General features: G+C 38.8%; 1 long non-coding RNA gene across 1 annotated transcript; it reads left to right on the top strand.

The window, feature by feature from the left end:
- The first annotated feature begins 1,499 nt into the window (after positions 1 to 1,499).
- Positions 1,500 to 7,729, top strand: LOC134757357 (uncharacterized). The gene is made up of 3 exons (XR_010131212.1): positions 1,500 to 2,155; positions 3,092 to 3,262; positions 7,453 to 7,729. It is a non-coding gene; the product is annotated as an uncharacterized lncRNA (long non-coding RNA).
- Positions 7,730 to 13,600: the final 5,871 nt, after the last annotated feature.

Here is a 13,600-nt window from a genome sequence, read left to right as displayed (position 1 = left end):
TGGGATTTCTGAAAGTGACTCCCAGGAGGAATCTAGGAGTCAATTAATTAATAAGTAAAAATTATATATATTTATCATGCATAAAATGATATCTTGAAATATGTATACATTGTGGAATGGCTAAAGCAAGGTAATTAGCGTATGTATTACTTCAGATACTTATTTATTTTTGTGGTGAGAATACTTAAAATCTACACTCAGAGATTTTCAAAAATGCAATACATTTTTATTAGTTACAGTCACCATATTGTACAATAGATCTCTTGAACTTACTCCTCTTATCTAACTGAAATTTTGTATCCTTTGACCAACATCTCTCCAACCCCACCCGACTATCCCCCCCCCAGCCCCTGGTAATCACCACTCTACTCTCTGCTTTTGTGAGTTCAATTTTTTTTTAAGAAGGAATCTGCATTTGTAACGGCATCCCAGGAGATTCTTATGCATACTGACTGGGGACTGGTTGTGAGACTCTGCTCCCCATCTCAAAACTTTCCTAGAGTGAGTTAGCGCCTTCACACTAGGAAAATGCCAGCTCTGATTTGTCTAGAGAAAGGGGACTGAGGGCCAGAGTGGTGCTAGCTTTGCTCTTTGCTTTTTTCCACTCCCGCACCCTTTCTGTAGATATGCTCACTCTATAGCCTCAGGAAGCCTAAAGATCTTTTCCAACCACTTGTGCTTTGGCTCAAGAATTCCCCTTCATCTTCCTTGAGTCTACCTTGAACCTCTTCCCTAGTTGGTTCTCACTTTTCCAGACCTTCTTGGAGGTGCATTCCAGTCCTTTCCTCTTATACAATCTCATTTTGGATATATTGACCTTGGTGCTGACTTGGTATGCACCGCCCTGTCCAGGGCCTTGACTGGTTCATATGAGTTAGAGTCAACTCTGTATCAAGTGCTTGGTTGTTCTTGAGGTCGTGTTCCTGAGGAAAGAAGATTAAATAGTTGTGTGGTTTTATGCAAGTTACTAAACTCTCTGTACTTCAGTTTCCTCATCTAAAAAATAGAGATAGTAATAGTATCTTACCTCATAAGGTTATTAAGAAGATTAAGTAATATACATAAAGCCCTCAGGAAAATAAGCACTTTATAGTAAGTACGCAACAATTTTTACCCATTAATATTATTATTATGAGTTTACATTCAGTTTTCCTTCATCGTTAGTTTCAATGTATATTTATTTATTAATATTTATAAATGTATATTTAAAAGTTTTGGTTGTCAATTATTCAAATTATACTGAAAAGACTGATGATCGTAGAGCTCTCAAATTTGGAAAGATTCAGTGGCATTATTTGAAATATATAACATCAACTTTTTCCATTTATTAAAACTAATTTTGGGATTCTCTGTTGATATAATTATCATGCAGAATGAATTTGATCCATATATTTTGTGAACAAAGGGGAAGAATATGTAGAGATTAAATTTAAAATGGAATATATTAGTTGAAGTTCAAAGTAAAGGATGTTCATATTCTTATTGTATGAACTGTTCCAAACTTCTGGTCCCCTGCCATCTGTGCTCAGGCAGAGCAGAAATCTCTCCCTACTGCCCCACCACTTCTTGCTCCAGGACTGACCTCTTCTTGGGATAACTGCCAGCAGGGACATTTACTTATTTTAAAGAAGTCCCCATCTTTACCACTGGATTGAGATTTGCCACCATAATGTTAAGACAGTTGCAAAGGAGTACAACACTGGCATATTTCCAAAGTCTGGGATATTCATTCTTATTCTTGGTTAACGTGATGCATACCCACACCAATGCACATATACCTTTTGATTTTCCCAAAATTGGATCACAATTTTGGATTCCCAAAATTGGAGGAGTGCTATGGACTCCTAGTGATCCAATATCGAAAAAATGGATCCTGTTTGTGTACCCGCAAAATGCATATGTTGAAGCCCTGGTTCCCGATGTGATAGTATTTGGAGGAGGGCCTTTGGGAGCTGATTAGATTTAGACGAGGTCATGAGAGTGAAGCCCCATGATGGGATTTGTGCCCTTCCAAGGAGATGAAGGAACCAGCACGCTCTCTTTCTGACAGGTGAGTATATGGTAAGAAGGCAGCTGTCTGTGAACCAGAAGGAGGGCCCTCACCAAGAAGTGACCATGCTGGCACCCTGATCTTGGACTTCTGGCATCTGGAACTGTGAGAAATAAATGGCTGTTAAATATATACACCTACTATGCACCCACAAAACTTAAGAATAAAAAATTTTAAAAACTTTGTTGTTTAAGCCACCTAATGTTTGGTATCTTGTTATAATAGCATGAACTAAGACAATGAGTATACTATGTTGTTATATATTTTTCATTATATTTCATTTTAGAAATATTTTATGGGGCTGGGCATGGTGGCTCACGCCTATAGTCCTGGCACTTTGGGAGGCCGAGATGGGCGGATCACTTCAGGTCAGGAGTTTGAGACCAGCCTGGCCAACATGGTGAAACCCCGTCTCTACTAAAAATACAAAAATTAGCTGGGCATGGTGGCACATGCCTGTAATCCCACCTACTCAGGAAGCTGAGGCAGGAGAATCACTTGAACCTGGGAGGCGGAGGTTGCAGTGAGCTGAGATTGTGCCACCGCACTCCAGCCTGGGTGACAGAGTGAGACTTCGTCTCAAAAAAAAAAAAAAAAAAGAAATATATTATAGTATTATAGGCCAGGCATGGTGGCTAAAACTTGTAATCCCAGCACTTTGGGAGTCCGAGGTGAGAGGATCACTTGAGCCCAGGAGTTTGAGACCAACCTGGGTTACATTGGGAGATCCTGTCTCTACCAAAAAAAAAAAAAAAAAAAATTAGCCAGGCATGGTGGTGCGCACCTGTAATCCCAGCTACTCTGGAGGCTGAAGTGTGGGGATTGCTTGAGCCTAGGAGGTTGAGGCTGTAAGAATCTGTGATTGTACCACCGCATTCCAGCCTGGGAAACAGAGTGAGACCGTGTCTCAAAAAAATGTATATTATGAATATTTTCTTGTGCCAAATACTTTATAACATTTTTATTGACTCAATAACATTCCATCATATGGTTATGTCATTTGTAACTTAACCAATCTACCTTTTGGATTTTTTTTTTTAGTGGTGTTTACTATAATAAAATAATATGATGGTGAAGAATTTGGCCCACAAGAAACACTTATTCAAGCCTACAATTTTCCCTGGGCAAGGGAAGGTCACCGTGTCTATGTCCCAGCAAATTCTGAAGACACACATCAAGCTCCTGCAAGCTTGGCTACTGTGGCAGCCAGAGGTGAGCCTGTGAACTTCTGCAGACTAATAGGCCACTAATGACTAGTGAGAAAGAGGTCAGGCCTCCCTCCCAGCAAGTGTTTCCCAGAAAGTCTCAGAGGTTTTCCTTGAGCCCCTCACTTGGAGGGGAATGAGAGAAGGGGATGAGAAACACCACAGCTCTTTCTTCTAGTCTGACAACTCTCTTCAAAGACTGCTCCTATCAGTTAACCCTTATCTTTCTCTTAAATAACCCAGAGGTGGATTGTGAGCTAGGAGTTGCAAGACCATTTAGGGGTACTTTTTTTTTTTAAGGAATTCTAGATTGTGCTTTGTACCACTTTTTAGAAAGTGTAGACATTGAGCTTTTATTGTCCTTGGTTATGTAGCCTTACTGAAACTTCAAGACATAGGAAATATTTTGTTTAACATTTCATTACATATCCATTAAATCAGACTTGTAAATTACATTTAGGTCCTCTCTATTTTTGTCTTCTATCAATTCGTCAAGGACTGAAGTCTTTTATTGCTACTATTTTTCTGTCCATATCTCCATTTTTTCTGAGAGCTTCATACAGTCCAGTGCCTTATTTTTCACTGCAAAATGATTCATTGTGTGTCTTTGTTGCATATTATATTTTATATTAATAAAGACCAATATTTTGGTTTGGTTTAATGATTCTGCTCTTGTATTTTCTGTGTTTGGTCTTTATTTTTGCCTTTTTTCTGTTTTTTCTTCTTTTTGCTATATGGACTTTGTAGTCCTTGTTTCTTGTTTTGTTTCCTAGTAATCTGGAAGGCATGCATTTTGTTTTAAAATAACACACAGAACTTTATATTTTTTTATTACTAACATAGAGAATAAGATAGTATCTTTGTACGTTGAGAATACCAGGACACTTCTACTTTCTCACATTTCTCCTTCTTTGTTACTCCCTTCACCCCACACAATACCCAAGTTTATGTTGGTGTAATCTGGGATTTTAAACCTTACTTTAAAAATATATTTTTGTTAAGGATTATTTATGATATTTGTATTCTGTGTTGTAACTATACTTAGAATAGTTACATTTAATTCATTTTATGCTTAAATGTCTTCAGTATTCATCATCAGCCTCTTTCATACTTTGCCTTTTTGATTTTTTTTTTTTTTTTTTCTGAGACAGCATCTCACTTTGTTGTTCAGGCTGGAGTGCAGTGGCATGATCACAGCTCACTATAGTTCCTGGGCTCAAGTGATCCTCCCACCTCAGCTTCTCAAGTAGCTGGGACTATAGGCATGCGCCATCATGCCTGGCTAATTTTTAAATTTTCATAGAGACAGGGTCTCACAATGTGCCCAGGCTAGTCTCAAACTCCTGGGCTCAAGTGGTCTTCCCACCTTTGCCTCTCAAAATGTTGAGATTACAGGTATAAGCCACTATGCCTGGCCTTGAATTCTTTTAAAAAATATTTCTCTTGGGTGGACACGGTGGCTTATACCTGTAATCCCAGCAGTTTGGGAGGCTGAGGCGGGTGTCTCACCCGAGGTCAGGAGTTCGAGACCAGCCTGGCCAACATGGTGAAACCCTGTCTCTACTAATAATACAAAAATTAGCCAGGCATGGTGGCGCATGCCTCTAATCCCAGCTACTCATGAGGCTGAGGCATGAGAATTGGTTGAACCTGGGAGGTGGTGGTTGAATGAGCCAAGATTGCACCATTGCATTCTAGCCTGGGCAACAAGAGTGAAAGTCCATCTCAAAAAACAAAAAACAAAACAAAACAAAACAACAACAACAACAAAAAACAAAAAATATTTCTCTCTTGGCTTGAGTGGGTTATGAAATAAATTTTTCTTTAAAAAAGGGTTTGCAGGTATTTTGAGCTTTTGCATAATTGAGAGTGCCTTTCAATTGGCTTCACACATGAATGAAATTTGGCTTGTTGTGGAGTTTTCAGCTGAAGTTTTTCATCTGCAATATTCTGTGGATAATCTTTTCTGAAATTTAATGTGTTATGCAGAAGTATGATGCCAGCCTGATTTTTTTTCCTTTGTAAGTAACTTGATAAACACTCTTTTCATCCACAGTTGGCACTGGAAGGACAAGCGCCACACTGAGAGGGTTGGCTGGAACTGAAAGTTTTTGGTTCCTCATGCTCACTCCAGCTTCCCTTTTCCTTTTGAGCTATTATTCATCCCTATGACCAACAGTGGCCTCTGAGGGAGAGGAGGAATCTCTCTCCTTTACCCTCCAGACCATATAAACCCTTTTCTTAAATCTCTATCAAAGCTGAGTCTAAAGTGCATTTTTATTGTCTTTCCTCCAATAAGACTAGGCCGGGCGTGGTGGCTCCTGCCTGTAACCCCAACACTTTGGGAGGCCGAGGTGGGTGGATCATGAGGTCAGGAGTCTGAGACCAGCCTGGCCAACATAGTGAAACCCCGTCTCTGCTAAAAATACAAAAATTAGCCAGGCGTGGTGGCATGCGCCTGTAGTATCAGCTACTCTGGAGGCTGAGGCAGGAGAATTGCTTGAACTCGGGAGGTGGAGGTTGCAGTGAGCTGAGATTGTGTCACTGGACTCCAGCATGGGTGACAGAGCAAGACTGTCTCAAAAATAATAATAATAATAAGGCTATGCTAAATTACAGTAATCATATCACATATAATAATAATTATGAAGGTGATGATAGCTAATATTTGTGGAGTGCTTATTACGTGCCAGGTACTGTTTTAAGATCTTGACTTGTATTAACTCATTAACTCCCCAACTTAGTTCCTAGCTTGCCTCCATATGGCAGATGCCATTATCTCTTCTTTTTTTGGAAGTACTAGTGAGCATATTATGACTCTTTGGATTGCAGGCTCAAGAGAATGAGGCTCAGAGAAAGGAATTCCCTCTTGCTCCTGTTTAAGGCCCACCTTCCAAATTCTCTTTTCTCATCTTAGAATCTTTCTCTTTTCAGCAGTTGACATTTGAAATATCTATTATCTTCAAGGAAGCCTCACCTCCTATTGAGAGAGGTATGATCCTACTCTCTGTTCACAAGCAAACAAGAATGTGAAACCATAGTTGTTAAACAGTGGTACAAAAACCGTCGCAGGGGTTGTTCCATTACATTTCTAAATTATAGAATTATGTCTTTATACTTGCAAATCAAAATTTTTCTAGATTTTTTCTGGTGCATGATGAGTCCCTTCCAATTTGCAATGTCAGGTCTTTTATCCACTCAAGAAAATTTCCTTCTATTGTATCTTTAGAGCTTATGGTTCACTTGTCCTGACTTTTCTTCAGGAGCACTGATATCTATGTGTTGGATTTTTATTGTCTTTCCTCCATATCGGTTATTTCTTCTTGGATAATTTTCATCTCTTTGTCCTTTCTTTTGGCATTTGGGAGAATTTCTGATATTGATTCTTTACAAAATTGATTTGGTATTATGTATTGCTAATTCTTCTCTTTATTTTTGAATTCTACTGTGGCACTGTTTCTTAACTCTGCCAGCTCCTTTTACAATTCAATCTAGTACCTTATTATCTTGTGTTTCATCTATTGTTTTATAGAGTCCATGTTTCTTTAACCTTTTTTTGAGAGTACAAAACAGATTTTAAATAATTTTTATTTTTAAGTAAAGATTTTTTGAAATTATGCCATTCTTTTACTTTTGGTCTTAATTGTTTTCTTCTCATGTCTCTGAAACCTTCCAGAGACTCCAGGTTATTCTCTGTCTAGTTGTTGTTATTTTCCCTATATATTACTTATCTATAAAACTGAGAATCTCATCCATCCCAGAATATGTATAGGACCTGACTAGACACAATAAAATTATGTCAACAGAATTAATAAAAATGTAAAGAAGAATCCTCTTTGACTATTGGATAAGTAAATTTCTAAAAAATATTTAAAGGAAGACAAGTAATCTATAATTCAAGAAAAATATAGAGTTGTCCTAGAATTTAGTGCCTTAGGCTGAAGCAATTATGAAAAAAAAAAAACTGGAGAAAGTTGACCTTCTGATGTGAGAGATCATAGAGAGATGAACAATTGTAATATCATAACGACATTCCCTGTCATAATGTCTGCCTTATAGATATCATTGAGTTTTTTAATTGTTAAGTTATATTCCACTGGCTCAGGTCACTTGTGTTTATCTAATCTCATCATTTTCTGTTGGTTACATTGATCTAACTCAATTTTGGAGGTACCTCATTGTTTCTTCCATCTACAGATCTGGCTAGTTTAAAGATGAAAACTGCAGCAGATGAGAAAGAAAAATACAACGTGAAAATTTGGCTGAATTAAAAACACTAAACAGTTTTCAGGAAAGCTGAGTGTCAGAGAGAAACAGACACTGGAGGAAAAGAAAAAAAGAGGACACAAAAACTGTCCTGGCCGAAGGGGTCATGACCACACATTATCCTCCGATGACGGCTTCTGATTTTTTCTTCTGCTTGATCAATTCTACAAAGACAAAAAAGTATAATAAAAAAGTTTTAAATTTCAAAGTTTGAAATGATATTAAAGTGGCACACAGTTTCCTTGGGAAAATCAAGTGAGAACCACAAACTCTGAGACTAATTCCAGCAAAAGTATGTAAATCAGTTTGATCTAATGGTACTCAGTTAGCTTTGAAGGCCAAAAGGAACTGGTATCTAATTCTTATTCCTCTCCTCACTAGTTTTGTGACCTAGGGAAATTTTGCAATCTTTCTGAGTTTGTTTTCTCATCAGGAGCAGGATAATACCTAAGTAACAGGATAGTTCATAGATTTTTTTTTTTTTTTTTTGAGATGGAGTCTCACTCTGTCACCCAGGCTGGAGTGCAGTGGCTCGATCTCGGCTCACTGCAAGCTCTGCCTCCTGGGTTCATGCCATTCTCCTGCCTCAGCCTCCTGAGTAGCTGGGACTACAGGCGCCCACCACCACACCCAGCTAATTTTTTGTATTTTTAGTAGAGATGGGGTTTCACCATGTTAGCCGGGATGGTCTCGATCTCCTGACCTCATGATCCACCCGCCTTGGCCTCCCAAAGTGCTGGGATTACAGGCGTGAGCCACCGCGTCCGGCCAGTTCATAGATTTAAATATGATTGCATGGCAGTGGACATGAACCATAATTGTTAAGAATATATTTACACTGAGCTCTCCTTTATCCATTAAAATTGTAGACAAACAACAATTGACAAAGAATAGACACAATGTTCTAACATAAATATTCTTCCTTTGTTTCTAGAAAGAAGTCACACATACAGAAAAAATAGAGAGAACCTAGTTCATTTTGAACAATCTTCCCCAAACCCTGAAACAGGTCTACTTTCTAACACCAGAGATGTCTTGAATGAGTCCCACCCCTGCAGTCCCCTCTCTCTGGAATAGACTGAGGAAGTTTGCTCCAGCCTTAGAACAGCATGGGCTGGCAAGCGTTCTCAGAGAGGCTCTCGACTTCAACTCTAAAGGCCCTGAGGAATATGTGCAACTGGGTCGGGTTAAGGCCAAGCTGAACCACATGACCAGGGCTCTCACCAGCACCAAAGTCAGTGGAAGGATATCAGTCCCCAGAGCTCTGTCACAGGCCATGGGATGCTCCATGGAGGGGTGGTGAGCATATGAATAAAAATCAGGAGAAACATCGGTAATGGACAGGAGGCATAAATAAACAATGTCCGCCCTCCAGTAAAACCCAGGAAAGTTCTCATTCAAAAAACTATGTCTTGAAGAAAACATAGGTACAAATCTTTGTGACTTTGGATTAGACATTTTTTAAGTAGGCATGAACAACCCAAAAATAGATAGATAAATGGACTTCACTAAAATAAAACACTTATATGCTTCAAAGGATAATGTCAAGGAAGTGAAAAGATAATCCACATAATGGGAGAACTATTTCCAAATTATATATTTGACATGGGTCTAGTACCTAGAGTATATAAGGAATTCATATAACTGAGCAATAAACGACAAACAACCAAATTTAACAATGGGAAAAAATCTGTGAGTAGAGGTTTCTCTAAAGCAAACACACAAGTGGCCAAGAAGCACATGCAAAGATGTTTGATGTTTTTCATCATTAGGAAAATGTAAATTTAAATCAAAATGAGATACCACTTCACACCCACTAGTGTGACTTAAGAAAAAATAAAGACAACACATGTTTGGAAAGTTATGGAGAATATGGAATTCTCATATATTACTAGTGGGAATGTAAAATGGCATAGCCACTGAAGTTGGTAAACAGTGTGTAAGTTCCTCAAAAAGTTAAACATAAAAGAAAGTTAAACATAAAGTGACATGATGCAGCAATTGCACTCCTAGGTTTATAACCAAGAAAATGAAAAACAGATGTTCACTCAAAAACATGTACAAAGCTGTTCATAGCAGCATTATTCATAATGGTTAAAAAGTGGAAACATCTTAAACCACCATCAGTTGATGAATAAACAAAATGTGGTATAATCATATGGTGGAATATCATTTGGCCATAAAAAAGTTGAAGTATTGATGCAGGCTAAAAAGGATGAAACTTGAGAACAAAATGCTGAGAAGCAGATGCAAAATGCCACACTTTGTTATCCCATATAGAGGAAGTGCCCAGAACAATTACATTTTTATATAGAGAAAGTAGATTAGTGGTTGTCAGAGACTGCAAGAAGCGGGGAATTGGAGAGTGACTGCCCATAGGTACAGGCATGCTTTTTGGCATTATGAAAATATTCTGGAATTAGGTAGTGGTGATGGTTGCAGAACTTTTGGAATATGGTAAAAGACACTGAAATATATGCTTAAAAATGGTGATTTTGTGATATATGAATTATACTATAGAAATAATAATAACAGTAGTAAAGCAAGGTGTCTTTCCACATCTCCATGCCTTGTATTTTCATTAAAAAAAAAAGCATTTCAGGGCCAGGCTCAGTGGTTTACTCCTGTAATCCCAGCACTTTTGGAGGCCTAGGTGGGAGGATCGCTTGAGTCCAGAAGTTCAAAACCAGCCTGAGCAACATAGCAAGACCTTGTCTCCATGAAAAATAAAAAATTAGCCAGAAATGGTGATGTGTGCCTAGAGTTCCAACTACTTGGAAAGCTGAGACAGGAGGATCGCTTGAGCCTAGGAGTTCAAGGTTGCAGTGATCTATAATCACCACTGCACTCCAGCCTGGGTGACAGAACAAGACCCTGTCTCAAAAAAAAAAAAAAAAAAAAAAAAAAAGGCATCTCAGTTTAATAGTAAGAGGCCAGAATATGATGCTGGCAGCATGTTGTGAGGAAATGTATTAGATGAAAGAAGTTAAATTCCAGTTCTCCTTTTTTCAGAAATGACTTATAGGGGAGAGAAACACGTACTTGGAAAGAATTGACCCAGCTGAATTGGAAAATGTGGGAAGGGGATGGGGAAGAGGCTGCTCCACCTGAGATCTGGCTCCAGGACTTACAGCAAGGGGAACTTGGGTAAGTTACAGACTCTCTGTGCCTCAGTTTCTTCATCAGCAAAACAGAAAGAATCATCCCATAAACTATAAGGTCGATGGTATCAGCGGGTCCCCAAACTGACTGCACATCTGAGTCATGTTAACAAACACATTCCAGGCCCCACCTGAGCCCTCTGAATCAGAATCCCTGCAAGGAGGACGATGAACTTGTATTTGCACTAACTTTCCCAGCTGTTTCTTACTCTGATCAACTTGGGGGTAGGACCCATTGAGCTGCATCACATCATTCCAAAGCCAAAACACAACAGCAGGACAAGAATATTTTCAAGGCAGTCTCTAAAGCAGAGGAGAAACTGTTGAAGGAACCTAGAAGTAAAGGAAACCTGGCTTGCTGGTCTCCATTTGAACTTTGAGTACAACAGAGACATGAGCCCTTTGGGACACATGCCTGAGGTAGTGACAGTCCAGCTTTGGAAGAGTGGAAGCCCTAGTTTCAAATTCAAGCATGCTTTGAGTAGAAATTAAATTTACCTCTTTTTACACAGCAACATGGCCAATCTTTCCTAAGCTGCTCAGCTTACAAGAAAAGGAATCATACTGCTAAGAATTCAAACTTCAGCAGTCATAGATAAGTAAGGAAGTCTTATAAACCTATTCTAGCCACCTAACCAGAAACCCGAAATTTAGCAGGTTCTTTCAGTTTCAGGACAGTTGTGTTCACTAGATCAGAGGCATTGAGACATGAAGAACAGACCCTTAAAAAGGGAAAGTGTTCCCTTCAGTTTGAGGACATCACTGGAACATTAGGGAAGTGGGAACACAGCTGCTCACTCTACAGTATGGGTTGCCTTTGTGTCTGGAATGTGTCTGACGTCCTGATCCCTGTGCACATTTCAGGGAGCCTTGGGAGGACCCCGAGTCACTGATGGAATTGGACAGTACATGGAGATGGCTCAGCAGGACGAGGGTAAATGCAGGGGCAAGTCCAGGTCATACTGAGAGAAAATGAGTGGCGCTGATGGGGACAAAGATAAAATCAAAAGTTTGTGCTTCATCTTCAAAAACTCAAGCTGATAACAAACTTGGCCTGATGAGAAATAATAAGTATTTTTCTATTTACATGAGAATTTAATCTCAAAACAGAAATCAGAAAAATATGAAGTCCAGGGCATAAAACCTAAACCATTGCTCATATTTATTCTTTCTAGATAGAGCAAAGTGTAAAATCTTCTCCATAAGACATACATTGTGGTTATAAAAAGGCAAAAGTCTTAGTGAGAATCATTGGTATTCCATAGAAGAGTGAATTAAACACAGCCAAGGGAAGACCCACGTCTCATACTTCTCTTGTATATTCCAAAGTTCCAGGGAAATTCCAAGTGATAGAGGTTATTTCCCATACTGTTAAAGCAAGGTTTCAGACACTTCTGAATTTTGGTCCCAGTACTCTAGAAGGGCACACCTCTGTCCTGGAAAATAATACAGGAATGAATACTCTTCCCGTGACTCATTCTGGTCATTCTTCCAGCATCACAAAAACCAAAAAATGGAAATATGGCCAAATACATGATTAGCTTTCCCTCATCTTCAGGTTTCTTAATTGTTACTTATGGATAATAGCATTACCTTAAGGATTATGATGAAGATACAATGTCCAAATATAAGCACAGTTTTGAGCAAAATGCCTTGTACGAATTGGTCGACGAATAATTACTAAATATGTGAATATTTCCTGGATTGTATGGATCCTATGAATAATTACTGAATAATTATTGTGATTGCTTTTATTGGCTGTGCTGAAAACTCATCCCTTTGTGACCTCAAGTAACCCATGTCACTTTGTGAACCTGCAGTTTTTTCATTTAGAAACTTGACAGATTTTCATTCTGACACAGAATGTCAGGTCTTCCAGACCCTAGAAAAATACATTGACTTAAAGCTTTTGATACATCTCAAAGCATCAACCCACTGCACCCTCAACTCAGGCAAGTCCAGCAGCCAATCTTAGGAGACCTGGGCTACAGAACAGTCTCTCAAGTTCCAGGCTCACAAAACCTAGGTGGGGATGAAAGCTGAGAAAGCAAAGAGGTGGTTTAGGGGATCACTCTTTCCTACTTGTTCCTCTCACCTCAAACTCACCTTCTACTGCACAGCAACACTGAGGATCACCAACCAACCCTGACCATAACCTTGATCTTGCCATGTTCTGTTAGTGGAATGCAACCCAAAATCAATGGTGTTAGGTCATCTCAACAAAATATATATCAAACCATATTCCATAAGAACTGCTCGTGGCCCTGTTCTTTTCAGTATATGGGAAAACAAAATGGGAACAACAAAATAGCATCAGGTTTACAAAACTTCCCAAGATAGATGGTCACACATTTTTTCAGGAGACCTCTATATAAATGACTTTGATCACTTGATACCTTGAAAAGAGGTCTTGTGACACTAGAATGACATCTATAAGTGACAAGTATAAAATGTAGTGCTCAGTGACATTAAAAAACAAATCAACCCACATAGAGGAAGAGCTTTGGACGTAGGGATGTCAAACTGGTCTAGAATGTAATGAAAACCCAAGAAGGTGCCCCAGTAAGAAAGAAGAAATCAACATAACAATGGGATGCAGCAGCAAGAATACTGAGACAGGAAAGAAAACATTTTAAAAAAATGAATTATTCATTCACTTTCTAGTGGATACAGAAAAAACTGCAGAAGACCCAGAGGATATCAGGGCAGGCTAAAAGTTTGATATCTTACACCTGTGGAAAAGCCTTAAGCTCTGTTTTAACTGAGAGCAGGTGGGGTGACTTCATGACTACCATTAAGAAAATATAACCTCTTGGGAAACTGTTTCTGCCTTGATGATGTTGTACAGACAAGAGATAAACAGTGAGGAATATGCTTAGATGTAGTGGGAAAGACGTGGGTCTGTGGAATTGTCACAA

The sequence above is a fragment of the Gorilla gorilla genome, chromosome 1 (assembly GCF_029281585.2).
Source record: "Gorilla gorilla gorilla isolate KB3781 chromosome 1, NHGRI_mGorGor1-v2.1_pri, whole genome shotgun sequence".
NCBI lineage: Eukaryota > Metazoa > Chordata > Mammalia > Primates > Hominidae > Gorilla > Gorilla gorilla.
The sequence above is the reverse complement of the archived record's forward strand: the minus strand, read 5'-3'. Positions and strand labels throughout refer to the sequence as shown.